This window comes from Galeopterus variegatus, unplaced genomic scaffold, assembly GCF_000696425.1.
Source record: "Galeopterus variegatus unplaced genomic scaffold, G_variegatus-3.0.2 Scaffold5535, whole genome shotgun sequence".
Classification (NCBI taxonomy): domain Eukaryota; kingdom Metazoa; phylum Chordata; class Mammalia; order Dermoptera; family Cynocephalidae; genus Galeopterus; species Galeopterus variegatus.
Window position 1 is genome coordinate 48508 of NW_007731646.1, and position 10372 is coordinate 58879.

The 10372-nt window shown below is 37.8% G+C and overlaps 1 protein-coding gene across 1 annotated transcript in view; it reads left to right on the forward strand.

Moving 5' to 3' along the window:
- Positions 1-10166: 10166 nt before the first annotated feature.
- FAM3C (family with sequence similarity 3, member C) overlaps positions 10167-10372 on the forward strand; it is a 45641-nt gene continuing 45435 nt past the window's right edge. The window contains exon 1 of the mRNA XM_008589587.1: positions 10167-10304. The gene's annotated coding sequence lies outside the window, so the exon portion shown is untranslated. The remainder of the gene's footprint in view (positions 10305-10372) is intronic.

A 10372-nucleotide genomic window follows, 5' to 3' on the forward strand; every position in this document is an offset into this window, starting at 1 on the left:
AATAAAAATTACTAAGAATTTTAAGATGGTGACCACAGAGCATTAAACTCTGAGCAGGGCCCTTCTGAGTGTGGGAGCCTTCTGGCCACATGCCCATGAAGTCTGCCCTGGGTGTCTCCCACACTCATCAGTTTCTTCAATTCCTGTTGTTGCCAGATGAACTCAGACCTTTATCTCTTCTTACTTGTTCTATGCCAGAGTTCTCTATCCTATCTCTTCCCTTGGATACTTGCCTGTCATAGTTCCACAAATAGTTCCATAAATCAATTAGTTCCACTCCCTGTTAAGAAACTTGCAATGGCTTTCCTTATCCTTAAGCTTCCTTAGTTGCATTCATCACCCTTTGGGATCTAGCCTTAATGAAAATTCTCTAGTTATGTACCTCAATATTAGTTATTTGTCATGGCCATTTTTATTTCCTGAATACTTGCATTTGGACGTAGTGGTCATTTCCACCATAATGCCTTTATTCCTCAAGACTGAAATGCTTTGTAAATAAGACAGTACCTTTCAGTTATATCCCTAAATATAAATGGATTAAATTTCCCACTCAAAAGATACACACTTATTGATTGGATGAAAAAGCTAAACCCAACTATATGCTATCTACAAGAGACTCATCTCCCTGTAAAGACACACACAAACTAAGAGTAAAGGGATGGAAAAAGACACATTACACAAATGGAAATCAAAAACAAGCAGGAATAGCTATTCTTATATTGGGTAAAATGGACTTTAAGTGAAAAACTATAAAAGAGACAAAAAGGCCACTATACAATAATAAAGGGATCTATCCAGCAAGAAGGCATAACAATCATAAATATATATGCACTCTACATCAAAAAACCCAGATATATAAAGCAAACACTATTAGACCTAAGGAAAGAGACCCAAATATGATAACAGTTGGAGACCTGAACATTCTTCTTAACATTGAACTGATCATTAAGGCAACAAATCAACAGAAAAACACAGTATTTAAACCACATTTTAGACCAATTGGACTTGGCAGATATCTACAGAACATTTTATCCAAAAACCACAGAATATACATTCTTTACTTCAACACATGGAACATTCTCTGGGATAGACTACATGTTAGGTCACAAACCAACCCTCAACAAATTTTAAAAAATTGAAATCTTTCAAGTATCTTCTCAGATCACAATAGATTAAAATTAGAAATCAATAACAAGCAAAACTCTGGACAATATACAAACACATAGAAATTAAACAACATGCTCCTGAATGACCTATAGGTCCAAGAAGAAATTAAACAGGAAATTAAAAAATGTTTTAAACTAATGATTATAAAGACACATCATAGCAAAACCTGTGGGATAGTGCAAAAGGAGTACAAAGAGGGAAGTTTATTGCAATAAATGCTTACATCAAAAGAAGAGAAAGTTTTCAATTAAACAACCTAATGCTACACCTCAAAAAACTAGAAAAACAAGAACAATCCAATCCCAAAATTAGTACATGGAATGAAATAATTAAGATGAGAGCCAAACAAAATGAAATAGAACTGCCCCCCCCCAAATGATACAAAAGATCAATGAAACAAAAAATTGTTTTTTGTAAAAGATAAGCAAAATAGACACACCATTAGCTAGACTAACTAAAAAAAACAAGAGAGAAGACTCAAATAAAAATTAGAAATGAAAAAGGAGACATTACAACTGATACCACAGAAATACAGAGAATCATTAGAGAATATTATAAACAACCACATGTCAACAAATTTGAAAACCTGGAGGAAATAGATAAATTCCTAGATACATACAAACTACCAAGACTGAACAAAGAAGAAATAGAAAACCTGAACAGAACCAATAACAAGCAATGAGATTGAAGCAGTAATCAGCAGTCTCCCAACAAAGAAAAGCCCAGGACATGATGGCTTCACTGCTGAATCCTACCAAACTTTTAAAGAGGAACTAATACCAATTCTCTTCAAACTGTTCCAAAAAATTGAAACAGAGGCTATTCTTGCAGACTCATTCTGTGAGGCCAGCATCATGTTGATTCCAAAACCAGACAAAGATACAACAAAAAAAGAAAACTACAGGCCAATATCCTTGATGAACATAGATGAAAAATCCTTAATAACATATTAGCAAATAAAATACAGCAATACACCAAAAAAAATTATACACCATGATCAAGTGGGATTCATCCCAGGGACACAAGGATGGTTCAACATATGCAAGTCAATAAATGTGATACACCACATCAATAAAATCAAGGACAAAAACCACATGATTATCTCAATAGACACGGAAAAGGCATCTGACAAAATTCAACATCCTTTCATGATAAAGACTCTCAGCAAGTTAGGTGTAGAAGGAAAGTTTCTCAACACAATGAAAGGCATATATGACAAACCAACTGCCAATATCATCCTGAATGGGAAAAGCTGAAAGCTTTCTTTTAAAAATGGGAGCAAGACAAGGATGCCCACTCTCACCACTCCTATTTAACATAGTATTGGAAGTACTAGCTAGAGCAATCAGGCAAGAGAAAGAAATAAAGAGCATCCAGATTGGAAAAGATGAAGTCAGATTGTCACTGTTTGATGATGACATCATTCCATATATAGAAAAGCCTAAAGACTCTACAAAAAAACTCTTAGAGTTGATAAATGATTTTGTTAAGTTGCAGGATAAAAAACCAACACACAAAAGTCAGTAGCATTTTAATACAACAACAAACTAGCAGAAGAAGGAATCAGGAAAGCTAGCACATTTACAATAGTCACCAAAAAATTAATTACCTAGGAATCAATTTACCGAAGGAGGTGAAAAACCTCTACAACAAGAGCTACAAATCACTGCCAAAGGAAATTAAAGAGGACACAAAAAGATGGACAGACATTCCATGCTCTTGGATTGGAAGAATAAACTTTGTGAAAATGTCCATACTACCCAAGCAATATACAGATTCAATGCAATCCCCATCAGAATACAATGACATTCTTCACAGAAATAGAAAAAACAATCCTAACATTCATATCAAACAACAAAATACCCCAAATAACCAGAAGAATCCTGAGAAAGAAGAAAAAAAAAAAAAAAAGCCAGAGGCATAACACTACCTGCCTTCAAACTATACCACAAAGCTATAGTAACCAAAACAGCACGGTACCAGCATAAAAACAGCCACTTGGACCAATGGAAAAAAATAGAAAACTCAGAAATCAACCCAGAAACCTACAGCCAATCAATATTCAACAAAGGAAACAATAACATACATTGGGGAAAAGACTGACTCCTTAATAAATGGTTCTGGGAAAATTGAACATCTGTATGTAAAAGAATGAAACTAGACCGGCATTTCTCACCATATACGAATGTTAGCTCAAAATGGATTAAAGACTTAAATATAAGACCAGAAACTATAAAACCACAGTAGAAAACATATGGGAAACACTTCAGGAAGTAAGACTGGGTAGAGTTTATAAACATGACCCAAAAAGCACAGTCAGGAAAAGGAAAAATAAACAAATGTGATTATATCAAACTAAAAAGTTTCTGCAGAGCAAAAGAAACAATTAACAGAGCAAAAAGACAACCTACAGAGTGAAGGAAAATATTTGCAAAGTATGCATCTAACAAAGGATTACTATCCAGAATATACAAGGAACTCAAACAACTTAACAGTAAAAAAATAATAACCTAATTAAAAGCTAGGCAAAGGAGCTGAATGGGCATTTCTTAAAGGAAGATATATGAATGGCCAATAGACACATGAAAAAATGCTCAACATCACTCAGCATTGGGGAAATGCAAGTCAAAACCACACTGAGAGATAATCTCACCCCAGTTAGAATGGCTGTTACCAAAAAGACAGAGAATAACAAATGTTGGCGAGAATATGGGGAAAGGGGAACCCTTTAACACTGTCATTGGGACTGTAAATTTGTGCAGTATGGAGGCTTCTCAATTACAGACAGAACTGCCATATGATCCAGCCATCCCACTGCTGGGCATATACTCAAAGGAATGGAAAGCATCACGTTGAAGGGATATCTGCATCTTCATATTTACTGTAGCTCTATTTACAATAGCCAAGAGTTGGAACCAACCTAGAGGTCCATTGTGAGATGACTGGATAAGGAAAATGTAGTATATCTACATAATGGGATACTACTCTGCCATAAGAAAGAATGAAATACTGTCATTCACCACAACAAGGATGAACTTAGAGAAAATCATGTTCAGTGACATAAGTCAGGTACAAAAAGAGAAATACCATATATTCCTCCTCATAAGTGGTAGGTAAAAAAATAAAGAAGAAATAAAAAATAAAAGAAAAAGAAAGATAGACACAACAATCACAATAATACATTGAACTTTCAAAAGGAGAAAACAGAAGTGAGGTGACCAGAGGTGGGAAAGAGGGAGTGGGGCAGGAGGTGGTTAGGGAGGAATTGGTAAAGGACCACAAAAATGATTACATTGTATAATGCTGAATTTTCTAATTATCATGCTTTGAGCATCACATATTGCACACAGATAATAATATTAAACTCTGTACCCCACAGATATGTACAATCAACTACGTTACAATAAAAAAAGTTCAAAAAGAATGCTGTCTTACTCTAACAGTCATAAATCCCTCTAGTGTGTTCCTAACTAAGCTTCTTACTCATATTTTGAGATCATTGTAGATTCACATGCAGTCCTAAGAAGTAATAGAGAGATCTGTTTATCCATTAGCCAGTTTTCTCAAATGGTGACATCTTGCAAAACTATAGTGAAATCTCACAACCAGGATTTTGACATCGATAAAATCCAGCATCTCCCAGTTTTAATTTAATTTGCATTTGTTTTTTTGATTTTGATCACCTGTGTTGGTTGTGTATCCACCACCACAGTCAAGATACAGAACTCTTCTATTGCCACAAGGATCCTTCATGTTGTCCTTTTATAATCACAACCACCTCCTTTCCTCTCTGTAGAGGGTTAACATCTTGTGATATGTTCTGCTAAGAGGATGGCCATAACCTCTGGCCACAGCCAGAAGAGACACATGGTGTCACTACTCGTGCAGGACGTGCTGCACACAGTATTTCTCAAGGTGATAACACCAGTTGATAGAAACTGCTGCATCCTTGAACTTAAAGGAGTATGCAGTATAGACTATTCACCAAATAAAGTTTTAGGAGGTTCTGCCCCAGGGACTCCCCCTCCTTTATCCCTGCTTGCTTACTTTTCCCACAGCTTTCATAGTAAATATCCATGGGATTTTGACTCTGGGCCTTCACTAGCTTAGTGAAGGGTCACTCCTAGTCCCTCGGTTGCAACTCCAATTGTCTCCGAGTAGTTCATTATCATCTCCGCTTCAAAATTTGCCACACCTCTCTTGCCTTATCCTTGGTGATAACGAATTGGTGAATCTTAAGGAAATTATGCAGAGTGAAAAAAGCCTATCCCAAAAGGTTACATACCATATGATTCCATTTATATAGCATTCTTGAAATGACAAAATTACAAAGATGGATGATAGGTTAGTGGTTGCCAGGGGGTGTGTATTCTCTTGAAAGTAATATTTATTTAAACATTTCTGGGGTCATATATAATCCAACATTGTCCTGTATAGAAATCAATTTATTAATTAGATAAACACGTGGCAAATCTATTGTGTGCCTGACACTAGTTTGATGCTGAAAATACTCAATCACTGCTTCAGGAAATGTTCAAACACCAGGTGAAAAGCTCTAAAACGGAATTGTACGTTAAGCTCTTGATTAGCAAAATGACCTACCATGTATGAGAGGCTCCATCTAAAGTTCTGTCTCCCTGAAGGAACTGTGAGAAACTGTGAGAGGATTTGGCCTATGAATTATAGATTTGAGAAAGTAGGCAGCTTAGGTTGTTAGATGCAGGTATAGAAAGTAAATCATGTGGCTTCTGGAGTCCTGGAAGAGGGTAAATGGACAGCGATAAGGTGACCCTCTGGTGATGGAGAGATGACAGTTCTGCTAGGATAGATGGAGGTGGGGGGGGTGAAGAGGTGTGAGATGTCAGCTCCCATGTATCAGTAGAGGTGTGTACAAAGGGCAGTGCAAGAAACCTCTGCAAAATGAGTCCCAAGAGTCTTGGAGACTGCTAAAGTAAGACCATGCAAATCAGTTTCAGGATAACTCCCCAAAGATTTGCATGCAAATCTAGGGAAAGTGGGCATATTAGTCTGTTTCTGTTTATAATAGAATACCTGAAACTGGAGAATTTATAAAGAAATGAAATTTATTTTTTATAGTTTTAGGCTGGGAAGTGCACAGTCCAGGGGGCACATCTGATGAGGGACTTACTGGTGGGCAATGCAGGGTATCAAGAGATCTCACCCACTCACTTGTTCTCTTTATAAAGCCATCAGAACCAAACCCATTATCGCTCATTAAACCATCAACTTATTACTCCATGAATGCATCGATTCATTCACTAGGGCATGGTCCTAACAATCTAATGACCTCTTAAAGGCCCCACCTTTCAATTACCATAATAGGATTTCCCCCCCTCAACACTATTACAATGGGGATCAATACATAACCTTTGGAGGACACAATTCAACCCATAGCAGTGGGCAAGGACATATAGGAATTCACTGGGACCATAAATCTTACATGGCAAATCAGTTTAATCTCCTACACTAAAACTATACTAAATGTTCTCCAATGCTAAAAAAAAAAAAAAAAAAAAAAAAAAAAAAAAAAAAAAAAAAAAATTAAAAATAAATAAATAAATAAACTGTGAGAGAATTGTTAATTTTTCCATTTACAGGGAGGAAACTGTCTTGGATAGACTGAGCAACTTGCCTGAGGTCACTTGGCAGCTAGTAACAGAGATAGCCAAAATCCAGATTTTTCTGTCTGACTCCAAATCCAACCCTCTCACCTCAAGACTTTCAATAAATTCAACAATAATGGGAGCAGAGAGGGATGCCTGGAAGTATAGAAGAGAAAGGGAACATGGGAAGGTGAGATTGTCTTGGAGTCTATTGACTCTGAAAGTTAAATTTCCCACTCCTGGTTTTTCAAAGTGAGCAATTTCCTTGGTTTTGGCTTCATGAATAGAGATGGAAAATGTGACTATTCAGTAGAACTCTACGAAACACCAGATGCTATATTTGAGCTGAACTTCTCTGGATAAGTAAATTATTCTTAAAAATATGTAACAAGCCTCAGTGAGGCCATAGCGGTTCTACAGAAACTATTTCAAAGCAAAAGTGCAAAAAAATCAACAGCTTAGGGATTCATAAATAATTTTTCATATTTAATCAGGATGCAAGTTCAGAATAGCTCAGATGTGGTACTTTCTGGGAGGTGGGGGCAGGGGGTGAAGGAAAAACTGCAGTAGAAATTGACCTAGAATTAGAATGCAGTTAATGAAACAAATAAACAAATTTGCATGGGAAGGCTGATTCCAGCTCCCTATCTAGGCCACAGGTATATCAAGGAAAGGCATTCTTGCACATAAAATACTGCCACCTGTAAGATTTGAAGGTCAGGGGCATTGTCTGGCGTTTCAATGTTTCCATCTAACTCATTGGGACAGGTGATATCAAGATAAATAATAGGAAAAAGGTTCAACAAAGTTAAGAGAGTGTATAATACTACATGAGAAAAACACACAAAGATTGTAACAATGCATGCAGTTGGTTTTGTTTTGTTTTATTTGTTTTGATTCTTGTGTATTTCTTACACCACATGGGATTTTGGACTCTTGCTTGGACTGTTGCAGAACTAGCTGTAGTGACCATGAAATTCACTACAGAACAGATCTTAAGGCAATACTGACAATCAGATGATATTCTGTTACCCATAGTCCTACTATTTTGCCTTTCAAAGCAAACAATACATTTCAGTTTAATGTAACTAGAGATCTTAATGTTCAGTAAAATACCACAGTCACAGTGAGTTCAGACTAAAGGGTTCTCGTACTAGTTCTTAATCAAGAACTGAAGTGACAGATCTAAGCAATTATGTTGTAGGAAAACACGAACTTTGTTCAGTATTTGTTCAGTTGCTGCTTCTTTGAGGGTTGTCTGGTAGACTTTTTTTTTTTAAATGAAATGTGGACAGAAGTGTTTTTAGATGACTTAATGTGAGGCTTATTTATTGTATTTACTTAGATAATATGAATGTCAGAGGTGTTGTCACATTTTACCATTCATTCTGTGGCAGTGAAAAACTTAAAGCATTTTCTCCCAAGGTCTGCTAAATATAAATTTTAAAACACCTTACGGATTATGTGTATATTATGCATATGCAAGGAGTGTGTGTGTGTGCATGCGTGTGTGTGTTTAGACTGATTCATGGTTTCTGCATCTTTGCTTATCATTACAAACAGTTGACACTGCCATATAAGATAACACCCGCTCCAAAAGATATTTTTTTAGATTATGATGCTGAGTCAAAAAATTTTCTAGAAGGTAATACTTTGTAAGAATTATAAATTATTCTTTTGAGGAAACCACTGGTAACCTTAATAATTGTTTATAATACACATTTGAACATAATTTCAAGGAAAGGAAAGTAACTTTGTAGTCATGATTTCTCGGTTGTGGGTTACCGTATGCAGTATGTCATTTAATATGACTTATAACCAAGACAAAAATGCCAAATTTTCCAACACTGAAAGACCTATTAAAACATCTAGTCCAAACCAGAGTCCTCTAGGGAGTAGAATCAAAACAATATCATTTAAAAATCCACATTTTTATGGTATTTAGAATTTTCTTGCATGTTACTAAAACAGTGGTAACAGATTGAAAACTTGGAGTCTCCTTTCATGCAAAGATACATTTATTACAATATGATTGCATTGTATCTTATATGTGTTTTATAGTAAATTAAACCACTTATTTTGTAGACTGTGTTGCAAATGTATCAAATATGGTGCCATGAAATCTATGAGAGTGCCAGCTTCTCTAACTATACTATTTTGCCCTTACAGACAAGGATGAAGTTGAGAGTTCTGAACACACTATCATAAAAAAATCCAGATAACAGTTTTTCAACCACATCTGGTGTGGTATTTCACTCAGTATAGATATAACATTTGACAGTTTTACTCTTGTTTTTATTATCCCACCTCTCTCTTTCCTTCCCTCCGTCCCTCCCCCCCTTTCTTCTATTCTTTAAAAGCTAGGTAAGATTCTGGCCATCTTCCCATAGGTTTAAGCTTATAACCCAATACAAACATGCTTTCATATTTTAAAGTAATCCTACTCCCACAGCTGGTCGGCTTTTTCCTCTCCACAAATATTTTCCTCCACGATTCAGTTATTTATTGTTATGTAACAAACTACTATGATTCTCAGCAACTTGAAACAATACATATCTATGATAGTCAAACCGTATTATTCTTTAATATAATTTAATTTCTGTAGATTTCTATAATTTATGAATTTTCCTAATATTCTACTTAATAATAGCTAATAATAGTTAATAATTATTAATTATCCTGGAATATGGATCTGAATTATGAAATGATTTGGTGTTCTCATGTCTTTAACAGTGAGGTTTGGATTAATTCCCCAGTTATCAACACAATCGTGGAAAAATGTTCTAACAGAGGAGAAAAGCATTTCTGTTGTGTTGCTAAACTTAAACAAAGAAACAAAAATAGCGTGCAAACTACAAGCACGACTTTTCACCTTGGGTCGTGCATTTAACGTTAACAGAGTTCTAATACCCGGATAGGTAGCATTTTCATGATTGGTTACCTAGCTTTCCAGAAGTCAAAAGGCGATTACCTAAGGTCCTGGGCTGACATGATCATGTCATGTGATCTAGCTGGTGGATCTCTAGGTGGGCTGGTTATTTAAACATTTTTGCCTTTAAGGTTGGGATGGGGTGGGGTGGGGTGAGGAGGACGTGACACATCCTCCTCCCCGCCCCCCGGGCGTGGGCTCTAGCATCTGACCGCCACCGTTGCAGGTCCCACGTGGCAAGTTGAGATTGTGCAGCGCGGGGCGGGAGCGGCGGGCGGGACCGCAGACCCCTCCCCTCGGCTCTCCGGCACTTCCCTCCGGCCGGCCCGGGCGCCCGCTCGGTCCTCCACCGCCAGGGGGCGGGCGCGGCTTCCCGGCGGCGGGGGCCCATTGGTCGCGGCGGGGAAGCGTGGGAGGAGGCCGAGGAGCCTGCTGGCTTTCTCCCGGCCACTCGCGGGGGTGAGGGGCAGCCGGAGGAGCCCGGGAGGAAGCGGAGCCGCGAGCTGGAGGCGGCGGCGGCGGCGGTTCCCGTCGGCCTCCGGCAGGACTGAGCGCCGAGAGGCCGGAAGGCGGGCGGGAGGCCGGTGAGACAGCCCGGCGGGCGGCCGAGGTTCGGGCAGGGATGGAGGGAGGCTGGAGGAGCCGGACACCC